The sequence below is a fragment of the Hyla sarda genome, chromosome 5 (assembly GCF_029499605.1).
Source record: "Hyla sarda isolate aHylSar1 chromosome 5, aHylSar1.hap1, whole genome shotgun sequence".
Classification (NCBI taxonomy): Eukaryota; Metazoa; Chordata; class Amphibia; order Anura; family Hylidae; genus Hyla; species Hyla sarda.
The window spans coordinates 109600072-109624765 of NC_079193.1; the positions used below are offsets into that span (position 1 = coordinate 109600072).

The 24694-nt window shown below is 42.9% G+C and overlaps 1 long non-coding RNA gene across 1 annotated transcript in view; it reads right to left on the reverse strand.

The window, feature by feature from the left end:
- Positions 1 to 8101: 8101 nt before the first annotated feature.
- The window catches only part of LOC130273382 (uncharacterized), an 84043-nt gene continuing 67450 nt past the window's right edge, over positions 8102 to 24694 (reverse strand). Inside the window, exon 3 of the long non-coding RNA XR_008843976.1 lies at positions 8102 to 8195. This is a non-coding gene — a long non-coding RNA (uncharacterized LOC130273382). The remainder of the gene's footprint in view (positions 8196 to 24694) is intronic.

Below are 24694 nucleotides of genomic sequence, written 5' to 3' on the forward strand. Positions count from 1 at the left end.
ATTTGAACCAAAAAAAAAAAAGAAATTGGATTTTGAAAATTGTATCTTACCTTTTTGGATTTTGTTGCATCTCCCGCAAAGGCATAATGCCATCCATATTTATATGATGACGAAGCATTCTTTAATTCAGAAAATATTGACCCACTTCTTCATGAGAGCAGACACAGACCAAATCAGTTAAGGACCCAGGGCGTACGGGTACATTCTGACACCCTGATAATTAAGTACCCAAGACGTACCTGTATGCCCGTGGGAATTTCGGTCCCTGCCGCACGCCGGGTAGGGACCGGACCAGGGTGACTGCTGATATCGATCAGCAGGCACCATACGCAAATGCCCAGGGAGGTCATCAGACCCCACCCACTTCCCCCCCCCCCCATGATCGCCGCAAATCGTCAGTGAATTCACACCTTCGATTTGCGGCAATTCAAGGTCATATGGGTCTCCGGTGACCCGGAAAATAAGGGGGATCGGGGTTGTCCAAGACACCCCTGATCCCCCTGAAGGGATGGGAGTAAGGTGGCAGGGGTGCCACCCCTCTTATCCCTGCAATTGGTCATCTAGAAGCGACGGCCAAAAGCAGATCGGGGGTTAACTATCGGTTTCCCCATTCTGCCCACCCACAGGAGGCTGGGCAGAACGGGGAAACCGACGAGGGCGGCGATGATCGGCAGCAGAAGAGGACGATGATGCGGCTCCCTGAATCCTACGGAAGCCGGTGAGTTGCCTAGCAACATCTGGAGGGCTACAGTTTGAGACCCCTATACAGAGGTCTCTAAACTGTAGCCCTCCAGATGTTGCAAAACTACAACTCCTAGCATGCCCACACAGAAGTTTGCAGTTTCACTGCACAGTGGTCTCTAAACTGTATCCCTCCAGATGTTGCAAAACTGAAAATCCCAGCATGCCCAAACAGCAAACAGCTGTCTCGGCATGCTCGGAGTTGTAGTTGCGTACCTCCAGCTGTTGCTTCGGTGATCAGTACATGCTGGGAGTTGTAGTTTTGCAACAGCTGGAGGCACACTGGTTGGAAAATACTGAGTTAGGTAACAGAACCTAACTGAAGGTTTTACAACCAGTGTGCCTCCAGCTGTTGCAAAACTACAACTCCCAGCAAGCACGGTCTGTCAGCACAAACTCCTACCGGGAAACTCACTGTAAACCCACCAGTGCGAATGTACTCTAAAAACACTACATTACACTACACTAACACATAATAAAACACTACATATACACCCCCTTACACTGTCCCCCCAATAAAATGAAAAAGTATTGTACAGCAGTGTTTCCAAAACGGAGCCTCCAGCTGTTGCAAAACAACTCCCAGCATTTACGGACAGCCACTGACTGTCCAGGCATGCTGGGAGTTTAGCAACAGATGGAGGCACCCTGTTTGGGAATCACTGGTGTAGAATACCCCTATGTCCACACCTATGCAATCCCTAATTTAGTCCTCAAATGCGCATGGCGCTCTCTCACTTTGGATCCCTGTTGTATTTCAAAAAAATAGTTTAGGGCCACATATGGGGTATTTCCGTACTGGGGAGAAATTGCACTACAAATTTTGGGGGGCTTTTTCTCCTTTTTACCCCTTATGAAAAGGAAAAGTTGGGGGCTACACCAGCCTGTTAGATATTTTCACAAGCGGAAAAAGGGAAAAAAGACCCCCAAAATTTGTAACGTAATTTCTCCTGAGTACGGAAATACCCCATATGTGGGCGTTAAATCCTCTGCGGACGCAAAACAAGGCTCAGGAGTAAGGGCGCACTATGTACATTTGAGGCCTGAATTAGTGATTTGCACAGGGGTGGTTGATTTTACAGCGGTTCGGACGTAAACGCAAAAAAATTAATACACACATGTGACCCCATTTTGGAAACTACACCCCTCACGGAACATGCCAAGGGGTATAGTGAGCATAAACACCCCACAGGTGTTTGATGAATTTTCATTAAATTTGGATGGAAAAATGAAAAAAAAATGCTAAAATGCTGGTGTTACCCTAAGTTTTTCATTTTCACAAGGGAAAATAGAAAAAAAGCCCCCCAAAAATTGTAACCCCATTTCTTCTAAGTAAGAACATACTCCATATGTGGATGTAAAGTGCTCTGCAGGTGAACTACAATGCTCAGAAGAGAGGAAGCGCCATTGGGCTTTTGAAGAGAAAATTTGTCCGGAATTGAAGGCCAAAGCCCCCGTAGTGCCAGAACAATGGACCCCCCACACACGTGACCCCATTTTGAAAATGTCACCCCTCATGCAATGTAATAAGGGGTACAGTGAGCATTTACATAGGTGTCTGACAGATTTTTGGAACAGTGGTCCGTGAAAATGAAAAATAAAATTTTTCGTTTGCACAGCCCACTGTTCCAAAGATCTGTCAAACACCAGTGGGGTGTAAATACTCACTGCACCCCTTATTACATTCTGTGAGGGGTGTAGTTTCCAAAATGGGGTCACATGTGGGGGAGTCCACTGTTCTGGCACTACGGGGGCTTTGTAAATGCACATTCTCTTTCCAAAAGCTCAATGGCATTCCTCCTCTTCTGAGCATTGTAGTTCGCCCGCAGAGCACTTGACGTCCACACATGGGGTATTTCCATACTCAGAAGAAATGGGGTTAAAAAGTTTGGGGGTCCTTTTCTTCTATTACCCCTTGTAAAGATGTAAAATTTGGGGAAAAAACAGGATTTTAGTGAAAATATATATATTTTTTCATTTACACATCCAACTTAAAAAAAAGTTGCCAAACACCTGTGAGGCGTTAAGGCTTACTGTACCCCTTGTTACCTTCCTTGAGGGGTGTAGTTTCCAAAATAGTATACCATGTGGGTTTTTTTTGTTTGTTTTTTTGCTGTCCTGGCACCATAGGGGCTTCCTATATGCAATATGCCCCCCAAAAACCATTTCAGCTAAATTTGCTTTCCAAAAGCAAAATGTGACTTCTGTTCTGAGCATTGTAGTGCGCCAGCAGAGCACTTGATGTCCACACATGGGGTATTTCCATACTCAGAAGAGATGGGGTTACAAATTTTGGGGGGCATTTTCTCCTAATACCCCTTGTAAAAAAAATTCACAAAAATGCTAGTTTTCCCCCAAATTTTAATCATTTACACATCCAACTTTAACGAAAAGTCATCAAACACCTGTGGATGTTAAGGCTCAGTGGACCCCTTGTTACGTTCCTTGAGCGGTGTAGTTTCCAAAATAGTATGCCATGTGTTTTTTTTTTGCTGTTTTGGCACCATAGGGGCTTCTTAAATGTAAAATGCCCCCCCAAAAACATTTCAGAAAAACTCACACTCCAAAATCCTACTGTCGCTCCTTCCCTTCTGAGCCCTCTAGTGCACCAACAGAGCACCTGACATACACATATGAGGTATTTCCTTACTCAAGAGAAATTGGGTTACATATTTTATGAAGATTTCTCTCCTTTTACCCCTTATAAAAATTCAAAAACTGGGTCTACAAGAACATGTCAGTGTAAAAAATGAAGATTTAGAATTTTCTCCTTCAATTTGCTGCTATTCCTTTGAAACACCTAAAGGGTTAACAAATCTTTTGAATGTCAGATTGAATACTTTGAGGTGTAAAGGCTTTACAATTTAATCCGTGAAAAATCACGTATTTCCAATCTAAAGGCCTATGCCTTATCCCTCAAACATTATCGTTCCCCATTATTTCTGAAGTTTGTAATAGAAAAATCAAAAAAAGTTTTTCTGGAAATATTGCAAACCTAAAATTATCCTGTAAAAAAAAAAAATTCCAGAAAAGTAAAAGGAAAAATATTATCTATTTTTACCCTATATAACGCTTGGCAATACATCATATAGGGTACATTTGTTAGCCTCCCCATCCCCAGGGGACGCTGCTGCCCCCTGGGGGTGGGGAATATCAGATTTAAAAACTATTCACTGCCACTTACATAAATAGTACCCTGGGCGTACAGCTCCACTCACCTACTCCCATTCTTTGTCTGGCAGCAACACCCCCTTGTCTTGATTCACGGGCCGCGTAATCGTTCTGCACCATCTGTTCATTGAGCAGAATGATGACGCGCACCATCAATCAAGGGGAGGGGCCTTGCTGATGGGCGAATAATATGATAAGGTGAGTGTAGCTTCCCTCACAGAGTGCTAATTACGGTTCTGGTGGTTAATAGATTTTAAATTCTTATTTTCAAAAACATTAGGGGCAGTAGCTCCCCCTGGGGATGTTGACAATCAAGATATGACCATAAGTAATACTTTGCCAAGCGTAATATAGGGTAAAATATGATGAGTGGTTCCCTTTTTAGGAACAGTCAAAAACCCACAAAATTATGTGCAAGGTAAAATAATTGCAACTAATAGTGGCACTGTTTTGTCCAAATTCTTAAATTTCAAGTTACAAACCATATGTCTTTTCCAAACAGGAAAATATGTTGAACCACTTTTTGAGAGGTTTAAACTTATAAAATAGAAGATTTGTGAAAACATAATTTTTACCTGATCGGGGTGATATCCATGAGAGTCCATTTTTTCACACAAGATAAGGTAGATGGTGTATGTTATTATGTTATTGTTACGCCGAGCGCTCCGGGTCCCTGCTCCTCCCTGGAGCGCTCGCGGCATTCATCTTCTTGCAGCGCCCCGGTCAGACCCGCTGACCGGGAGCGCTGCATTAATGTCACCGGTGGGGATGCGACTCGCGTAGCGGTCTCCTCACCCGTCCTGTTCCCCGACGGCTCAGTCCCGGCGCGCCCGGCCCCGCTCCCTAGGGCGCGCGCGCGCCGGCTCTCTGCGATTTAAAGGGCCAGTGCGCCACTGATTGGCGCCTGGCCCAATTAGTGCTCACACCTGTGTCCTCTCTATATTACCTCACTTCCCCTTCCCAGTATTGCCGGATCTTGTTGCCTTGTGCCAGAGAAAGTGTTTCCTTGCATGTCCCAAGCCAGTGTTCCAGACCCTCTGCCGTTGCCCCTGACTACGATCCTTGCTGCCTGCTCTGACCTTCTGCTATGTCCGACTTTGCTCTTGCCTAATCCCTTGTACCACGCCTGTCTCAGCCGTCAGTTGGGGTTGAGTCGCTATCGGGTGGAACGACCTGGGGGTTACCTGCCGCTGAAAGTCCATCCCGCTTTGCGGCGGGCTCTGGTGAAAACCAGTAACCCCTTAGACTCCGTTCCCCCGGTACAGCCCACGTCATCACCCCACTGACACAGAGGATCCACCACCAGTATCCTCACAGTATCCGGATCCTGACAGTTATCTTCCAGATTTGGCTTTAGCCCCTATAAATACATTTTAAAAGATCCAAAATTTAGACAAGAGTAATGATATAATTTCTGGGTGCTAATTTGACAAATAAAATGTAAACCAATTTGAAAAAAAAACCTCGGACTTCCAACCTGAAAATACAATGAAAATATTTACCCCATATTTACTAGAATTTATGCCATGTTAATCTACAAAAGGGTTAGATTAGTGAATTTTTAACCCCTTAAGGACCAAGCCAATTTTATTTTTGCGTTTTTGGTTTTTCCTCCTCACCTTCTAAAATCCATAACTCTTTTATATAAGGGCTTGTTTTTTGCGTGACCAATTGTACTTTGTAATGAAACCTCTTATTTTACCATAAAATGTACGGGGAACCCAAAAAAAAAAAATTTTAGGGAGGAAATTTAAATGAAAACCAAAATTTTGCACATTTTGGAGGGGTTCGTTTTCACACGGTACAATTTACGGTAAAAATTATATGTGTTCTTTATTCTGTGGGTCAATACGATTAAAATGATACCCATGGCTAGATACTTTTATATTTTTGTACCGCTTAAATTTTTGCAACTTTTTGTACAAAATCAGTAATCTAAAATCACCCTAGTTTGACCACCTATAACTTTTTCATTTTTCCGTATATAGGGCGATATGAGGGCTCATTTTTTGCGCCATCATCTGCACTTTTTTTAGATACCACATTTGCATATATAAAACTTTTAGATAATTTTTTATAAATAATTTTTTTGAATAAAATGTGACAAAAAAAGCAGCATTTTTGGACTTTTATTTTTTTACGTTTACGCCATTCACCGTACGGGATCATTAACATTATATTTTGATAGTTCGGACATTTACACATGCGGTGATACCAAATATTTTAATTTAAAAAAATGAGGCTTTTTGGGGGTAAAATGGAAAAAACTGACAATTTTCATTTTATTGGGGGAGGGGATTTTTCACTTTTTTTTTACTTTTTATTTTTAAATTTTTCAACTTTTTTTTAACACTTTTTATGTCCCCATAGGGGACTATCTATAGCAATCCTTTGATTGCTAATACTGTTCAGTGCTATGTATAGGACACAGCACTGCTCAGTATTATCGGTCATCTTCTGCTCTGGTCTGCTCGATCTCCGACCAGAGCAGAAGACCCCAGGAGATGGCCGGAGCCAGGTGAGGGGACCTCCGGACGCCATGCTGGATGATCAGATCGCCGCGGCAGCGCTGTTGGTGATCCGATCATCCATTCAAAGTACCGCACTGCCGCAGGCAGATGCCGTGACCTGTATTGATCACGGCATCTGTGGGGTTAATGGAGAACATCCGAGCAATCGTGGATGTCGGCCATTACGGGCAGGTCCCTGCTGTGTATGACGCGAGCACCGTTCCGATGCTCGCGGTCATACACAGGACGTAAATGTACGTCCTGGTGCTGAAAGTCCCGCCAAACCAGGACGTACATTTACCTACGTGGTCGTTAAGGGGTTAAAAAAGTGGAGTAAATGAGAGTGTGTATGTGTGTGTATTTGATTGTGTCAGTGGATTGGATGTGCGTGAGTGTGGCTATTTGCGTGTGTTTGTGCATGTGTATATCTGTGTGTGTATTTTTGGGGGGAAATGTACCCTTAGAAAATGGTATTACCCCTCCCCCACCCCAATAAAACAAAAAGTGAGTTCTAACTTAATTCGGTTGACAGTGGTGTAGCACATTGTGTACACTTATTGTCTAATAAAGAAATATATCACAAGCCACCAAATTGGACAGTTGGAAAAAAAACAACATTTAAAGGGAAATTATCAACAGATTTTAATCCTCTAGAACAAATGACTAAGCATTATATATTGTAACATCAGTATCATCGCTGTCACTGTGTAGCGCTCCTAGTCCCAGGCATTTTGAAGAAAAGATCTTGTAAACTAGTCACAGCTGCAGCCATAATTAATCTCCTTGGCATGTTACTTCTCTTACCTTGACCAATGAATGTGGCTGGCAAGGACACCCCCCTGAACAGACAAAGCTATAGAGTTATGACGAGTCACGTCAATCAAACAGAGGTGGCGTCACTGCTGGACTCATTAACGGGTCTAGTTATGATGAGTTCCTTGGCAGAGGGAACTACTTTTGTCTGTGTCATAGATTAGTCTATAAGTTCAGATCTTCAAAATGGCAGGGTGCTTAAACATTACCAGGTGAGTGTGATGATTATGATTTTACCATAACTTGTGCTTTGACAAGCATCACATATGGTAAATGTAAAAAAAAATTGCACCTAAAAGAATTAATAAAAACAAGACCAAAGTAATCAGTGAAAAAGTAATGGTGGGAGTTTTAGTGTTAAGCATCATAACTGCAGATATCACTAGTGACTACAACTAGTATGTAAAATATTGAAGAGAAAACATAATGGGCCTCATTTACTAAGAGTGTCGGGTTTTTACTAGTGGGAAAAGTTGTTTCAGACCTGCAGGATTCTTCTTTATTTACTATTGGGAAAAGTCGGGAACATTTTCTGACCAGGTTTTTCTAGGTGGATATTTCCAGCCATTGATCCATAGGATTTTCTATGAATTGAATAGTAAATCGGTCAGGTTGCAAAACCACGCCCCCTTTTGGACAGACCACGCCCCATTTGTGACAGTCCACACCCCTTTTCGGCTTTTCACAGTGCAATGTCGGGTTTGTCGGAATTTCCAGGCGCACACTGGCAAAGACATGTCTCAGACACTCTGCGCCAAAATAACCAGGCAAAAACTGGTCGGTTTCAGCTTAGTAAATGAGGCCCAATATCAGTGACTGTAGTTGATTTCTTCACTATGGTTTTTACTTAGAAATTTTCTTTAGGACATACCGGTGGGGCTATTTCCTTTCTAATCTGCACACTTTCAAACTTTATAAAAAGCGTGATGGATCCTCACTGTGTCATCCGATTTGGATCATCTATAACAAAACAAAAAAATATATATAACAAACATACATTATATCAGCAAAATAAAATACTACCACACACTATTCACTCCCTCATAATAAAACTGTCCCACACTGTACCCTGTGAATAATCCCCAACCCCACATTACTGTCTCCTCATGTGTGCCTTATGATCATGCTTTATGATATATTTTCGCAACTGATGGAGACTTCTTTTTTTTTTTTTAAACCCATGTTCCAAATCTACTATCCCTTTTTTTAGTCTTCACATCAAAATTAAAATATTTTTGTATGCTGGGACTATTTTTAAATTCCAATACTTTTATGATCGCCGGTTTCTTTGCTAAATAAAATGTTAACAAGGGCTTGTACTGGAGTTTTATTTTAGAGAATTTTTTGTTTGCTGATATAAAAAATTTTTTGGTCCAGGAGCTAATTTGTAAAGAGATTTTTTGCAGGTTGATGCTTTAACCAGGCTTGGAGATGGAATCAGACTGGCTTCCACTATTAAGCTTGTCAAGTAATTTTTTATTAAAAAAGAAAAAAAAAACACCCACCCACAACCAGCCCACAGCAACATTTTACATTAAAATAAGAAATTAAAAAACAGGGCAGTATAACCACCCTAATATCCTTATGCCAGTAGCACTGCCATCATCCATCAGCACCACCATCATCCAGGATGATGGTGGGGCTAACACTATTAAGATAATCCTGATAATGGATGATGGTGGTGCTTCTGCTAGGGGGGGGGGCAGTAGAACCCTTGTCCATCGACAGGTTCATCCTCCTGTCATTAGCACCCACATCATCCTTGAGGATGGTGGTGCCAATGGGTGATGAGGGTATTACCGCCAAGAGGATAATCCTGCCGTGGATGTTGTGGCGCAACTGAGGAGAGAGGGATCGGGGCAATGAGGAGGGGATGAGAGCGAAAGTGGATGCCGCAGGCTGTGCAACTGGGGATGGGGGAGGGGGGAGAATGTGAATGAGGACATACCTGGTGTCACCCCATCAGGCTGGGGTCACCCATTGATGCCCACAACCCACGAAGCACAATCGTCACAACCCTGCGAATGTGTTTTATGTCAAGGTTCTGTGGCAGTGTTTGTCTGTGGATATCTGTGCATGTGTGTGTGTAAGTTTAGATGTGTGTGTGTGTGTGTGTGTGGGTGTGTGGGTGTCTGGGTTGTTCTGATATTGGGGTATAGTTTATTTTAACAGTTAGTCCATAAGCAGAAAAACAAAACATGATTACTGTTCAGTGTACTTGCATGACAGAGCACAGCATACTCCTAGGCAGAGAGCATTTCACACTGCAAATAGGTGGACAATAACAAACAAACCCATTAGATGTCTGGAGCATGAAACAAGTGAACCAACCATAACAGAAAGGTAATAAAGTTTAACCACAAAAAGCACACGTAACACAAGAGTTCAAATAGTTAAAAGGCAGGTAGTTTAACTTACCTAAAATGCAAAAAGCAGCACAACCAACCACAACATAGAGAGAACAGAGGTGTAACATGCAAAATGAAGGGGTTGTTAAAAAATAGAATACATAATGAGGGAGGGCATGCAATAGGCGGCAACACAGAAGCAAGGGGCAGACTGAAGTGAGAAAGGGAGTTTCCAGGTAAAAAAATGTTTTAAAAATGACAAATAAACACGCAGGGGAGTACTGGGAGAAAGAAAAGGAAGCAGCGCGGCAACAGGAAGTCTATAACAACATGGTAAAGCAAAAAAATAATAATAATACAAAAATGAAGAAAGGGAATATAGCCACTCCAGTGTAAAGGTACATTAAAAACAAAAGTGATCAAATAAAAGCAAGAAATATAGGCCGGCCGAAGTAACCCTTTTAAGGGAAAACATTAGATCTTGCATATTGCTAGACTATATGATGTACCTTTGTTCCTTCACCAGTCAGTAATTATTGCACTCTCAAAGGGTGGTTTACATTAAGATTAAAATAATAATAATAATAATAATAAATTAAATGTATGACTCAATCTGTAGTGGGCAAGCAGATGCTAGTGAATCACTTCTATTATGGGCATCAGCACACTTTTTCCATATTGCTACTGGAAGTAATCACTAATCTAATAGGTATGACAATATCTGTCTCCATAACCATCAAAGGTTAATGCTAGCAACTAAAAGCTAAAACTGTAATGAAATTAAGAAAGCATGTAAAGGATTAATACAGTTATTCATCCCTGATATCACATATGAAATGCCAGTTTCATGTCTATATAGATAAACAACAACATCAGTACATACCGAGCTCCTAAACCTACTGACTATTGCAGCTAAACTTGATGAGGACATTCCATACTCTCTCCGAGAGGTGTAAGGAGCCTTTGTTTTGTTACCACACTTATATTCTTCAAACATTAAGGTTAAAAGTAATTTAATCTTGGCAGAAAGTCTGGCATTGTCATTCATCCTGAACCATTGAAATAAATAATCCATTGAAACAAACTGATTTACAGTCAGGGTGACCTTATACTATACCTAAAAGACAAGAGAAATTGTCCATCAGGAATGCTTCTGATTGAATTATTGCAATGTCATTGACTATTGATGAACTGAATGTGATTGCTAGTAGAACCATTATCTGGTTTCAATGCATGCCAATTAAGAGTTAAGTTTAAATAGCAATACGCACCAGTGACAGCATTTATTTTTATTATACTGGCATCCCCGATCAGGTATATTTCACAGTGATTGTTGTTAGTAGAGTTGAGAGAGCTGAGCCCCTCCAGGATTAAATGTTTTGCTTGGTCCTGGTCTGAGTGTTTAGACCCCCACTAATCTCTAGATATAGCTAGGGGAAGCGTACGGTTATGTACTTCCCTCCCTGGCTCACTGCCTTTTTTGACTCACTGCACGCGAGAGAAGCTTCATACTGTTACGCCGAGCACTCCGGGTCCCCACTCCTCCCCGGAGCGCTCGCAGCATCCTCTCATTCGCAGCGCCCCGGTCAGACCTGCTGACCGGGTGCGCTGCAATATCACTCCCAGCCGGGATGCGATTCGCGACGCGGGAGGCGCCCGCTCGCGATGCGCATCCCGGCTCCCGTACCTGACCCGTTCCCCGTCTGTCTTGTCCCGGCGCGCGCGGCCCCGCTCCTTAGGGCGCGCGCGCCGGGTCTCTGCAATTTAAAGGGCCACTGCGCCACTGATTGGCGCAGCAGGCCTAATCAGTGTGTTCACCTGTGCACTCCCTACTTATACCTCACTTCCCCTGCACTCCCTCGCCAGATCTTGTTGCCATTGTGCCAGTGAAAGCGTTCCCTTGTGTGTTCCTAGCCTGTGTTCCAGACCTCCTGCCGTTGCCCCTGACTACGATCCTTGCTGCCTGCCCTGGCCTTCTGCTACGTCCGACCTTGCTCTTGTCTACTCCCTTGTACCGCGCTTATCTTCAGCAGTCAGAGAGGTTGAGCCGTTGCTTTGCGGCGGGCTCTGGTGAATACCAGTAGCAACTTAGAACCGGTCCACCAACACGGTCCACGCCAATCCCTCTCTGGCACAGAGGATCCACCTCCAGCCAGCCGAATCGTGACACATACACTTATAATGGAGCCACATTTTTCTCACGGCTCCTTTTAGAGGGTCAGGGGTCTTAACTAGGGGCCTTGCAAGGGATTGAAAAGATAAGGGGTACGAGCAACCCCCCTTTCCTCCTTTCAACAAAAAAAAGGAACACACTGTTTTCACATTACATGCTGGTATAGCATGGAGCAGTGCATCACCATATATATACGTTCATGCCATACAAACACCAAGGGAGAATCATCAAAATATGCCCTAAGAAAAGATTGCCCCCTAGCAACCAATCAGGATACTGCTTTTATTTTACAAATTGCCATTGAAAATTAGTATTGGCATCTAAGTTATCACAGGGGGCACTGGATGCACTTTTTACATGACCAGATTGAACAAATCATACCCAATGTATACCCCAACAAGGCATTTACTACACAAACCATATGTATTAAGGGTATGTTCCCACATACCTTACTTCCTGTGAACTTCAGACATGAAAAGTCAGCAGCAAGTAAGGTACATGTGAACGTACCCTTATACTTCTACACCTATCTCGTGCATACATTCATATACATACTATGCACACATCAAGAATATAAATGAATGCATAGATAAACAAACTGTATATGCATTCATATACACGGTGTATATACAAATGAATGCACAATTTGCACACATACTATTAATATGCCCACCTGTACTGCACACACACCAAGCAGACTCAAGATAAAAAGTGACATCACAGTAAGCAAACCAGACACCCAGTCTCGCAGCACCTGCACTTCCTTCACCCTTCAGCAGGGGGCGGGGCCTGCCTTTTCCTGTAAATATTTCCCTGCAGCAGGGCCTAGTACGTTTTTGTGACTTGAGGAGGTGAAGCTCAAGTATGAAGTTTCTGTGCAGGGGTCAAGGGTTTAGGTGACTTATCAGATAGCTGCACTGTACATACCCAGCCACAGCAGCAGTCAAGCAGGCAGGGAGGGAGGGAGAGAAGGACAGCGCTGCCTCTTTCTCTCCCTGCTGTTTGTTAAGTGAGAGCAGATGGAATGTGGCTGAGGTTCAAGGCAATTATAAAATGTATCCAGGCCCCAGATGTTAATGCCTAGTGATGCCCCTGGTCTGAACACCCACACACACCAACCGATAAAGACATGAAAAGTTTTGGAGACGTGTCAAAGGTTTTTTTTCTAATGACAGGAAAACGTTTCTGAAATGTGTCTATATTATCACTAGTTAAAGGGGTTATCCAGCATAAGGTGATTTTAGTACATACCTGGCAGACAGTAATAGACATGCTTAGGAAGGATCTGCGCTTGTCTTGGGCTAAATGGCTATGTTGTGAGATTACCTAAACACTGTGGCTAGCTGTTTGTGAACTAGTATTTCCTGTTTGACTTTTGTTTTTTTGACTACAAATCCCACAATTCCATCTTCCTCCCTCCCACACATCAGCCACCCCACCCACTGAAACATAAATGAGCTGCATCCATTCAAATCAGTGTGATTTTCAATCAGGGTGCCTCCAACTGTTGCATTAGTTGCAGATTGATCCTTCCACCCATTGAAGCAGACAGGCTCCCTGTCATCAGCTGACTAGTGAGTCAGGTCTCGGCCACATTGCAAGCTGGGAAAAATCTGAGAAAACAGTCATTTTGTATGCTGGAAAAAATTAATATTGGAGTGAAAATCACAGAAGAATTGTGAGAAAACCGTCACACATAGGTACAGACACTATATTATGAACTACACGAACTTCACAGCCCCTGTAGCATAGTCAAAAAAAAATCCTGGAATACCCCTTTAACGCTGTACATTCTGCCATCACCTTTGAATCAATATTATTTCTCGAGAACCCCACATGTTCATTGTCAGGATGTCACTTTCACAAAAGTGGAATATAAGATTGAGCAAAAAATGATTAAGTGTTTGAGCAGCGAATTCTTAAATCTTTTCCCTCTCAGTGGAGTGTGTCTAAGTGGAAAAAGTATCAAGACCCGTAAAATGTTGGTATCTGTGAATTTCCTATCTCTAGAAATGCTGAAGGTGATGAGAAGACCAGAAGATGTGTAAAATGATTCACTCATGATTTCCTCCTCTCTCACAGCAGAAAGAGAGTAACATCATGTATAGGTCAGGATCCTGTAACAGCAAGTAATCATTTTTTTATCACTAATATCTCTAAAACCTCATCTTGTGTAAAAGTCAATTGAATATGAAGGTCCTTTTCCCACTTTACAAAAAATGCGAGAAGCTGCATTAATTCAGGGTTATTTCAAGTGACCAACAATGTATGCCTACAAGAACCCTTTCCCAAACATAGTGTAATAAAGCAAGGGGTCCTGTGCTAGCCAACTGGTATGACTAGCCAAATTAAGGAGCAGAATCTAAGTACCACCTAGGTTTTACCCTCTATCCCACTCCAGCATCTTGAGGCTGGACTTCCCATCACTTCTCGGGTGGTCCCCATGAAGCCAGCTACTGTTCGAGTGGACCAGGAGACACCGCTGCAAGGCAGCAAGAAGTCAGCCAAAGGCAGGTTTTGGTCCAGGTGTAATTTGCAGACAGGTGGCAAAGTGGAATAGTCAGGAACAGGCAGGAGGATTATGCCAGGCAAGACAAGTTCATAATCAATAGTCTAAATAACACACAGTAGGATTTATACAGTATACTGGGTCAGGCAGAAGCAGAGTAAGGAAGACAAGCATGGGTCAAAACAAAGGATATTAGCACAGAATCAATAGTTAGGAAACAGACTTTTGCTATAGAAATTACACTATTGCTCAAGCACCATAGAGTGGGCAGGACAGCCCATAAGGGATTATCCACCATAAGGTGATTTTAGAACTTACCTACTAGACAGTAATGGACATGCTTAGGGAGGAGCAGTGGAGCAAAATTGCTGCAATCTGTTTGTGAAATGGCTAATTTCTTTTGGAGCTCCCTTCCTCCAACTACCCAAGCCCCAGGATTCCTTGCTTGTAAGTGTGAGGTCACTTTACTCCCTCCTACACATAAGCCACCCACCCATTCAAGCACACCTTAGCTGCCTGCCATGCTGTGTTTTATAACCAGGGTGCCTCCAGCTGTTCCAATACTACAACTCCTTGCTGAATGAACCCAGCGGTCACTCCACTCACTGAAGCAGACAGGCTTCCTTTTATCACCTGACTAGTGATGTAATATCTCGGGCCACACTACAAGTCATTTTGTATGCTGTTAAAAATAAACAAACATCGGGGCAAAGATCACATAAGAGTTGCGAGACCAATCATCAAACACAGGTACAGACACTATATTATGAAATACAAAAACTTTATAGTGCCTGTAGCATAGTCAAATTGAAAAAATCCTGGAATACCCCTTTAAATAGAGATTGCCTCGCTAGGACAGGTGAGAGACAGGTTTTGGATGTGTGTACAACCTCTATAATGGAAAGAGATAGTGAATACATCCTATGGGTCAGACCAGGAACAGCCTAGGAAGAGGAAACCGTAAGAGCATGGATAAAGGAGATCCGGGTCAGACCTGCACATGAGCCATCGACTGTGTCTGGATGCATTGTACAACTACAGGGACCAGTCACCAGCATAACAAAACCTTCATAGGGTGTTAAAGGGGTATTCCATGATTTTTTTTTTCATATTAACTGGCTCCAGAAAGTTAAACAGATTTGCAAATTACTTCTATAAAAAAAATCTTAACCCTACCAGTAGTTATCAGCCTGACAACAGAGCTCTCTGCTGACACCTCTGTCTGTATCAGGAACTGTCCAGAGTAGCAGCAAATCCCCATAGCAAACCTCTCCTGCTCTGGACAGTGCCTGAGACAGACAGAGGTGTCCGCAGAGAGCACTGTTGTCAGACAGAAAAGAACAACTCAACTTTAGCAGCTGGTAATTACTGGTAGGATTAAAAAAAATTAATAGAAGTAATTTACAAATCTGTTTAACTTTCTGAAGCCAGTTGATATGAAAAAAAAAATGTTTTTGTTTTTCATGGAATACCCCTTTAAATCAGACCTATACCAGCTGTATCTGTTGCCATTTGAAGAGATTAAGTAAATATATGAACACTTCACAATCCATGGAGCTAGTCAAGCCATTAGCAGCCTAATGGTCAGTGACTCTAAGATGATATTCCATAATCCATGCTAGGAACATAGAGTCTCTCCCTGCAGCTGGGAATGTTGGGTTCCCAGGTACAGAATGCAAATGTTACAAAGTAATGAGAGATCATTGATTGTTGTCTGTACTGGTTAAGCACCATTAAAGCTCATGCACACAAGAAATTTAGCTAGGAAATGATTTTCTTAAAGGGGTACTCTGGCCTTAATACATCTTATCGTGAGTCTTCCTGTGACGAGAGAGGGGAGGACTACGGGATCTAGTCATGAAAAATCCTATTCTTCGCTGCAGAGTTATAGGTATGACTATAAATTACTTTAAAACTGCTTATGTGAAGTTTTTACTTTTCAAGATGACCTATAATGATCTACCGGATATGTCTATAATATCCGCAACATCCAAAGACATGATTCTGCAAATTAATATTTCTACATACAGCTGAGTGGTTGCTTTAGTAACATTTATATAACTGTGTTATATTTGTTATGTATTGTTCCTTGGCCATGTTGTTTTCTTTGGCCAATCTTTCCTTTGTTGTAAATTTCTCAAAAAAAAATCTGATAAAAATAATTTAAACCCAAAGGATAGGGGATAAGATGTATTAGGGCTGGAGTACCCCTTTAATTTTCTATGCGGATACGTGATCGGTTCACACTGACAAAATGTTGAGGAAAATCTGAAATTGTCTACTTCCTACTGCAGAAACCAGTGCACAATAAGCAATTTGAGGGAGATTTCAACAGATTTCAGTGTGGATTCTGCCTCAAAATCTCTCTGCAATCTTCATCAAAGCCTCATTGATGTCAATGGAAAGTTATTTTCTGCTTCAAGAATGGACATGGAACAATGTCCAGAGTATAGATGAGCCCTTAGGGTCCATTCACACAGCAGAATTTCCTAGTGGAATCCAGCTTAAAAATTCAGCTTGGAGATACTGCTACATGAAATTACCATAGTGTTGAATGAGATTTCTGCTGTCCCATTCACACGGCAGATTTTCCACAGAGAAAATTCTGCAATCTGGTTTCTGCCAAATGAATAAACAAGTTCATTCTTTTAGTAGAATCTATTTGGAAATGCATAGCAGTCAATGGAAATGGGGCATGTCTAAAAAGTCCTAATGCCTACTGATGTCTGCAACCGCCACAATGTCTGGCCTCAGCAAGAGATAGGATGAGCCCCAGTGTGATGTATTGAGCCTGGGCCCGGCCTCCTTCCTGGTACGCAGACCAGTTACATCATGTTGCCACTCAGCTTATCACCTGCTGGGACATTGCTGTGGTTGACGATTAACTGAGCACAGTGTGATGCGTTCAGCATGAACGGCAAGTAAGGAATACCAGGGCCAGAGAATGGGAGGATTCCAGTGGCACATCTGGAGCTGTGGTAGGTAAGCTAAAGGTTTATTATTTTAGGTGTGCAGCCCTGGCATGAATGAAAAATAAAAAACTTTTGGTCAAAGTTCTCCTTTAAGTACCAGATAACCCATGTGGATGCAGGTAAAACATTGACACCAAGGCTCCAGTGCTGCCCGGGTACAGTACTAAGATGTAACTGATTTACCTGCTCTTGCAATAAATCCTCTGTGCTGAAAGAGCAAAGGAAAAGAGTCTAAGAAATCGGTAATTTTCTACCTTTGACTACCCCAAGGCAGCGTGCATTTTTGCAGCAGGAAGCTGATTACTACCCTTAGTATGGTAACCATTCGCAGCTGTTATGTTGGATATAGTGTAGTAGAGAGGAGATAGCACAGGATAGTTTTGAGTTTGTGCAGATATGGTAGTCAGGCAAAAGGTCAAGGCAGGGGGAGTACATACAGGGTCAGGTCATGGGAATAGGTCAATACCGAGAATAGACAGAGAAATGGTCAAATAACTAGACAGGTCAATATAGAAGAAGCAGAAACTAAGTACACCTTTTCAGTTCTCTTTCGGGCACCAACCTTTTTATAGCTATAACAGAGCTAGGATTGTAGACTAGTGTTGCTCGCGAATATTCGCAATTCGAATATTATTCGCGAATATCGCATATTCGCGAATTCGCGAATTTCGCGAATATAGCGCTATATATTCGTAATTACGAATATTCGTTTTTTATTTTTTATTTTATTTTTTTCACAGTACACATCACAGTGATCATCCCTCTCTGCTTCCAGCTTGTGTGGTGTAAAGAAGGCTCTAATACTACTGTGTGAGACTGGCGCGCAAATATTCGCATATGCGAACATTTTGCATATGCACATGTTCGCATATGCGAATTTCCGCTTGTGTTAATTTTCGTATATGCTAATTTTCGCATATGCAAATTTTCGCACATGCGAATTATTCGCATTTACGAAAATAAAACGAGAATGTTACGAATATGCGAATATTCGCGAATATATGACGAATATTCGTCCATATATTCGCGAATATGAATATGGCCTATGCCGCTCAACACTATTGTAGACCTGTATTTTCCCTTAAAATCTTAAAGAGCCAGTGTACTTGCATGCTAGAACCCAGCAGCAGGGCAGCATCCGCCACTGAGAAAGCAGAGAAGTCGGGCACTGTATGGAGCAGGGAAGAGGTAAGTATGTATATGGCGGCCAGGGAATATGACATAACCAATTTTGTATTGATTTGGCTTTTAATATTAGCTTTATAGTGTTGCTGAGCAATAACTTGTTAGTCCATTAACCCCTTAAGGACACAGCCCATTTTCACCTCTAGGACGAAGCCCTTTTTTGCACATCTGACCACTGTCAGTTTAAACAATAACTCTTGAATGCTTTTACTTATCATTCTGATTCTGAGATTGTTTTTTTCGTGACATATTCTACTTTAACATAGTGGTATTTTTTTTCGTAACTTGCATCCCTTCTTGGTGAAAAATCCCCAAATTTTATGAAAAAATTTAAAATTTAGCATTTTTCTAACTTTCAAGCTCTCTGCTTGTAAGGAAAATGGATATTCCAAATACATTTTTTTGGGATTCACATATACAATATGTCCACTTTATGTTTGCATCATAAAATTGGCAGGTTTTTACTTTTGGAAGACACCAGAGGGCTTCAAAGTTCAGCAGCAATTTTCCAATTTTTCACAAAATTTTCAAACTCACTATTTTTCAGGGACCAGTTCAGGTTTGAAGTGGATTTGAAGGGTCTTCATATTAGAAATAAATGACCCCATTATAAAAACTGCACCCCCAAAGTATTCAAAATGACATTCAGTAAGTGTTTTAACCCTTTTGGTGTTTCACAGGAAAAGCAGCAAAGTGAAGGAGAAAATTCAAAATCTTCATTTTTTACACTTGCATGTTCTTGTAGACCCAATTTTTGAATTTTTATAAGGGGTAAAAGGAGAAAATGTATACTTATATTTGTAGCCCAATTTCTCTCGAGTAAGCACATACCTCATATGTCTATGTAAAGTGTTCGGCGGGCGCAGTAGAGGGCTCAGAAGCGAAGGAGCGACAAGGGGATTTTGGAGAGTACGTTTTTCTGAAATGGTTTTTGGGGGGCATGTCGCATTTAGGAAGCCCCTATGGTGCCAGAACAGCAAAAAAAAAAAAAAAACACATGGCATACCATTTTCTAAACTAGACCCCTTGAGGAACATAACAAGGAATAAAGTGAGCCTTAATACTCCACAGGTGTTTCACGACTTTTGCACATGTAAAAAAAAAAAATGTTTAACTAAAATGTTGTTTTTCCCCCAAATTTCAATTTTTTTAAGGGTTAATAGCAGAAAAGACCCCCCAAAATTAGTAACCCCATCTCTTCTGAGTATGAAAGTACCCCATAAGTTGATCTGAAGTGCACTGCGGACGAACTACAATGCTCAGAATAGAAGGAGTCATATTTGGCTTTTTGAGAGTAAATTTTGCTCGGGGGGCATGTTGCATTTAGGAAAGCCCCTATGGTGCCAGGACAGCAAAAAAAAAAAAACACATGGCATACCATTTTGGAAACTAGACCCCTTGAGAAATGTAAGAAGGGATAAAGTGAGCCTTAATACCCCACAGGTGTCTCACGACTTTTGCATATGTAAAAAAAAAATATTTTTTCACTAAAATGTGGGATTCCCCCCAAATTTCAAATTTTTACAAGGGTTAATAGCAGAAAAGACCCCCCAAAATTTGTAACCCCATCTCTTCTGAGTATGGAGGTACCCCATAAGTGGATCTGAAGTGCACTGCGGGCGAACTACAATGCTCAGAAGAGAAGGCGTCATATTTGGCTTTTTGAGAGCAAATTTTGCTCGGGGGGCATGTCGAATTTAGGAAGCCCCTATTGTGCCAGGACAGCAAAATAAAAAACACATGGCATACCATTTTGCAAACTAGACCCCTCACAGAATGTAATGAGGGGTACAGTGAGCATTTACCCCCACTGGTGTCTGACAGATCTTTGGAACAGTGGGCAGTGCAACATTTTTCATTTTCACGGACCACTGTTCCAAAGATCCGTCAGACAGCTGTGGAGTGTAAATTCTCACTGCACCCCTTATTACATTCCGTGAGGGGTGTAGTTTCCAAAATGGGGTCACATGTGGGTGTGTTTTTTTTTTTGCGTTTGTCAGAACCGCTGTAACAATCAGCCACCCCTGTGCAAATCGCCTCAAATGTACATGGCACACTCTCCCTTCTGGGCCTTGTTGTGCGCCCCCAGAGCACTTTGCGCCCACATATGGGGTATCTCAGTACTCGGGAGATACTGCGTTACAAATTTTGGGGGGCGTTTTTCCCTTTTACCTCTTGTGAAAATGAAAAGTATAGGGCAACACCAGCATGTTAGTGTAAATATTTTTATTTTTTTTACACTAACATCGTAGTGTAGACCCCAACTGTTCCTTTTCATAAGGGGTAAAAGTAGAAAAAGCCTCCCAAAATTTGTTAGGCAATTTCTCCCAAGTACGGCGATACCCCATATGTGAACCTATTCTGTTGCCTTGAAATACAACAGGGCTCAAAAGTGAGAGCGCCATGCGCATTTGAGGCCTGAATTAGGGACTTGCATAGGGGTGAACATAGGGGTATTCTACGCCAGTGATTCCCAAACAGGGGGCCTCCAGCTGTTGTAAAACTCCCAGCATGCTTGGACAGTCAATTGCTGTCCAGAAATGCTGGGAGTATTTGTTTTGCAACAGCTGGAGGCTCCAACTTAGAAACATTGCCGTACAATACGTTTTTCATTTTTATTGGGGAAGGGGGGTGGTAGGGGGGGCAGTGTACGTATGTATATGTAGTGTTTTACTCTTTATTTTATGTTAGTGTAGTGTAGTGTTTTTAGGTTACATTCACACTGGAGGCAGATTACACTGAGTCTCCCGCTAGGAGTTTGAGCTGCAGCGGAAAATTTGCCGCAGCTCAAACTTTAAGCGGGGAACTCACTGTAATCTGCCGCGAGTGTAAATGTAGCCTGTCCCATTAACATGGGGGGGGGGGGGGGTCAAAACTACAACTCCCAGCATGCAATGATAGACCACGCATGCTGGGAGTTGTAGTTTTGCAACAGCTGGAGGCACACTGGTTGGAAAACCTTGAGTTAGGTTCTATGACCTAACTCAGTATTTTCCAACCAGTGTGCATCCAGCTGTTGCAAAACTACAACTCCCAGCATGTACTGATTGCGGAAGGGCATGCTGGGAGATGTAGTTATGCAACGGCTGGAGGCACGCAAGTACAACTCCCAGCATGCCAAGACAGCCTTATGCTGTTCCTGAATGCTGGGAGTTGTAGTTTTGCAAGATTAAGAGGGGTTCAGGTTGTAAATCACTGTCCAGTGGTCTCAAAACTGTGGCCCTGCAGATGTTGCAAAACTACAACTCACAGCATGCCCAGACAGCAAACTGCTGTCTGCGCATGCTGAGAGTTGTAGTTTTGCAACATCTGGAGGGCTACAGTTTGAGACCACTGCATAGTGATCTACAACCTGAACCCCTCTAAATATTGCAAAACTACAAGTCCCAGCATGCCCACACAGCAAACAGCTGTCTGGGCATGCTGGGAGTTGTAGTTTTGCAACATCTGGAGGGCCATGGTTTAGAGACCACTGTAAACTGTGGCCCTGCGGATGTAGCTAGGCAACAACTCGCCTGGCAGGACCCGGATGAATTGCTGCCGCCGCCACCGCCGCACGTGGGGGGTCCCCACATGGAGGATCGCGCTCCGGGATCCAGGTAAGGGACCTTCGGCGCCGGTCCCTGGACAGTTCCCCCGTTTTGCCCGGACACCGACAGGTGGGCAAATCGGGGGAACCGAACTTTAACCCCCCCTCCCCCGGTCTGCTCCCCCGGCCGACCAATAGCAGGGATAGGAGGGGTGGCACCCCTACCACCAAACTCCTATCCCTTCAGGAGGATCGAGGGTGTCTCGGACATTACCGATTCCTCTTATTTTCCGGGTCACCAGTGACCCGTATGATCCGGAATCGCGCAGATCGCAGGTCTGAATTGACTTGCGATTTGCACCCATTGCGGTCATGGGGGGGGTCTCAGGACCCCCCTCGGCGATGTGCCGGGATGCCTGCTGTTAGATAACAGCAGTCATCCCAGCCCGATCACCGCTACCGGTGACGCGGCGCTCCCGGAACCCCGCGCCGTACAAGTACGTCGCCGCGCGCCAAGTGACACTTCGCGGCGCCGTACATGTACGTCACTCGTCGTCAAGGGGTTAATGTATAAAAAAAATTCAGGGCCTTTTTAAAGTTGTGCATCTCTAGATGTTTAAAAGTATGTAATATCTTTTGAGTGTTTACTGGATTAGAGCTTTAATAACTGATGTCCAATTTAAACTAATGCAATGTTTGCTGTAGTCTTATGTACCTTTTTACTAATCAGTTTCAATATTGGAGGAAAAAATGCTATGTTATGATATCATGCTATGTATTCTACAATTTAAAGGGGTACTCCGGCACTAAGAAATATTATCCCTGATCCAAAGGGTAGGGGATGAGATGGCTGATCACAGGGGTCCCGCAGCTGGGGACCCCCGCAATCTAGCATGCAGTACCCACCTGTTAGCACTGTAGGAAGGGCTGGAGACTCCAAGCCTAATGCCTCCCAACCAAGGGGACGGAGTATAGTGATGTCACAACTCCACCCCCATGTGACATCACGCCCCTCGCTGGAAAGGGGAGGTCAGACACTTTTCCTCTATGGATATATACTTTGGATAGGGGATAAGTGTTCCTGCACCAAAGTACTCCTTTAAAAATGCAGATGCAATTTGTTCAGGTTTTTCCAGACACTGTGTGGACATAGCCTAAGGCTTTTTTCTTGAGTTTTTATGGTCTCAGTCACTCACTACTCAAAAAAATAAAGGGAACACTTAAACAACACAATGTAACTCCAAGTCAATCACACTTCTATGAAATCACACTGTCCACTCAGGAAGCAACACTGATTGACAATCAATTCCACATGCTGTTGTGCAAATGGAACAGATAACAGGTGGAAATTACAGGCAATTAACAAGACACCCCCAATAAAAGGAGTGGTTCTGCAGGTGGTGACCACAGACCACTTCTCAATTCCTATGCTTCCTGGCTGATGTTTTGGTCACTTTTCAATGCTGGCGGTGCTTTCACTCTAGAGGTAGCATGAGACGGAGTCTACAACCCACACAAGTGGCTCAGGTAGTGCAGCTCATCCAGGATGGAACATCAATGCAAGCTGTGGCAAGAAGGTTTGCTGTGTCTGTCAGCGTAATGTCCGGAGCATGGAGGCGCTACCAAGAAACAGGCCAGTGCATCAGAAGACGTGGAAGAAGCCATAGGAGGGCAACAACCCAGCAGCAGGACCGCTACCTCCTCTTTTGTGCAAAGAGGAGCAGGAGGAGCACCGCCAGAGCCCTGAAAAATGACCTCCAGCAGGCCAAAAATGTGCATGTATCCACTTAAAAAAGGTCAGAAACAGACTCCATGAGGGCGGTATGAGGGCCTGATGTCCACAGGTGGGGGTTGTGCTTACAGCCCAACACCATGCAGGACATTTGGCATTTGCCAGAGAACACCAAGATTAGCAAATTGGCCACTGGCACCCCGTGCTCTTCACAGATGAAAGCAGGTTCACACTGAGCATATGTGACAGACATGACAGAGTCTGGAGATGCCGTGGTGTTGTGGTTCGTGGCTTGGGGTAAGCCATGTGCCTCAGGGATTAGCAAAATGTCTGCCAACCACCTGGTGAGTGTAGACCCAAAATGTCCAACCAAACCATGTGGTCAGTGAATACAATATTACAAAGCCCAGGTAAATTAGACGCTTTAATCAGAATTAGTGGAGCTTAAATGTATTCATAAGCACCCAAATACAACCTATTAATTTGAGGAATTCTGGCAGAGTTATATCCTAACAGGTAACAAACAATATCGACAATCACTCAGAATGCAGCAAAAGATAATAATGTTTAATTAGATAATAAACATATTCTAGTTAAACACTTGTAATACTAACTAGACAATTATCTATGCAGTATTAAGTACATATCACATGATGGCCATAAAGGCATATCAAGGCTATCCAAGTGATTCAATTTAGACAAATATAAAATGCACAGAAATGATAGTTTTATACTTAGCATCCCAGGATCTTAGATAAAAAAATTTAGATGGAAGTTTCCACTGTTCTGGCGGATGGATCGGCCTTTGTTGACCCATGAGGCCCTGTAAACTTGAGGCCTACATCTTGGAAAAGGTTCCAGCCACAGCCAGAGATGGGTAAGGAAAAGAGACCCCAACAATGACCAGCAAAGTAATTTATCTAAAAGAAGCCCCTCCCAGATTCTACACCCTCCAGGTTATTCCCTATCCATAAAACACCTCCTAGAAGCAGTCAGGCAGGTCTATATTGC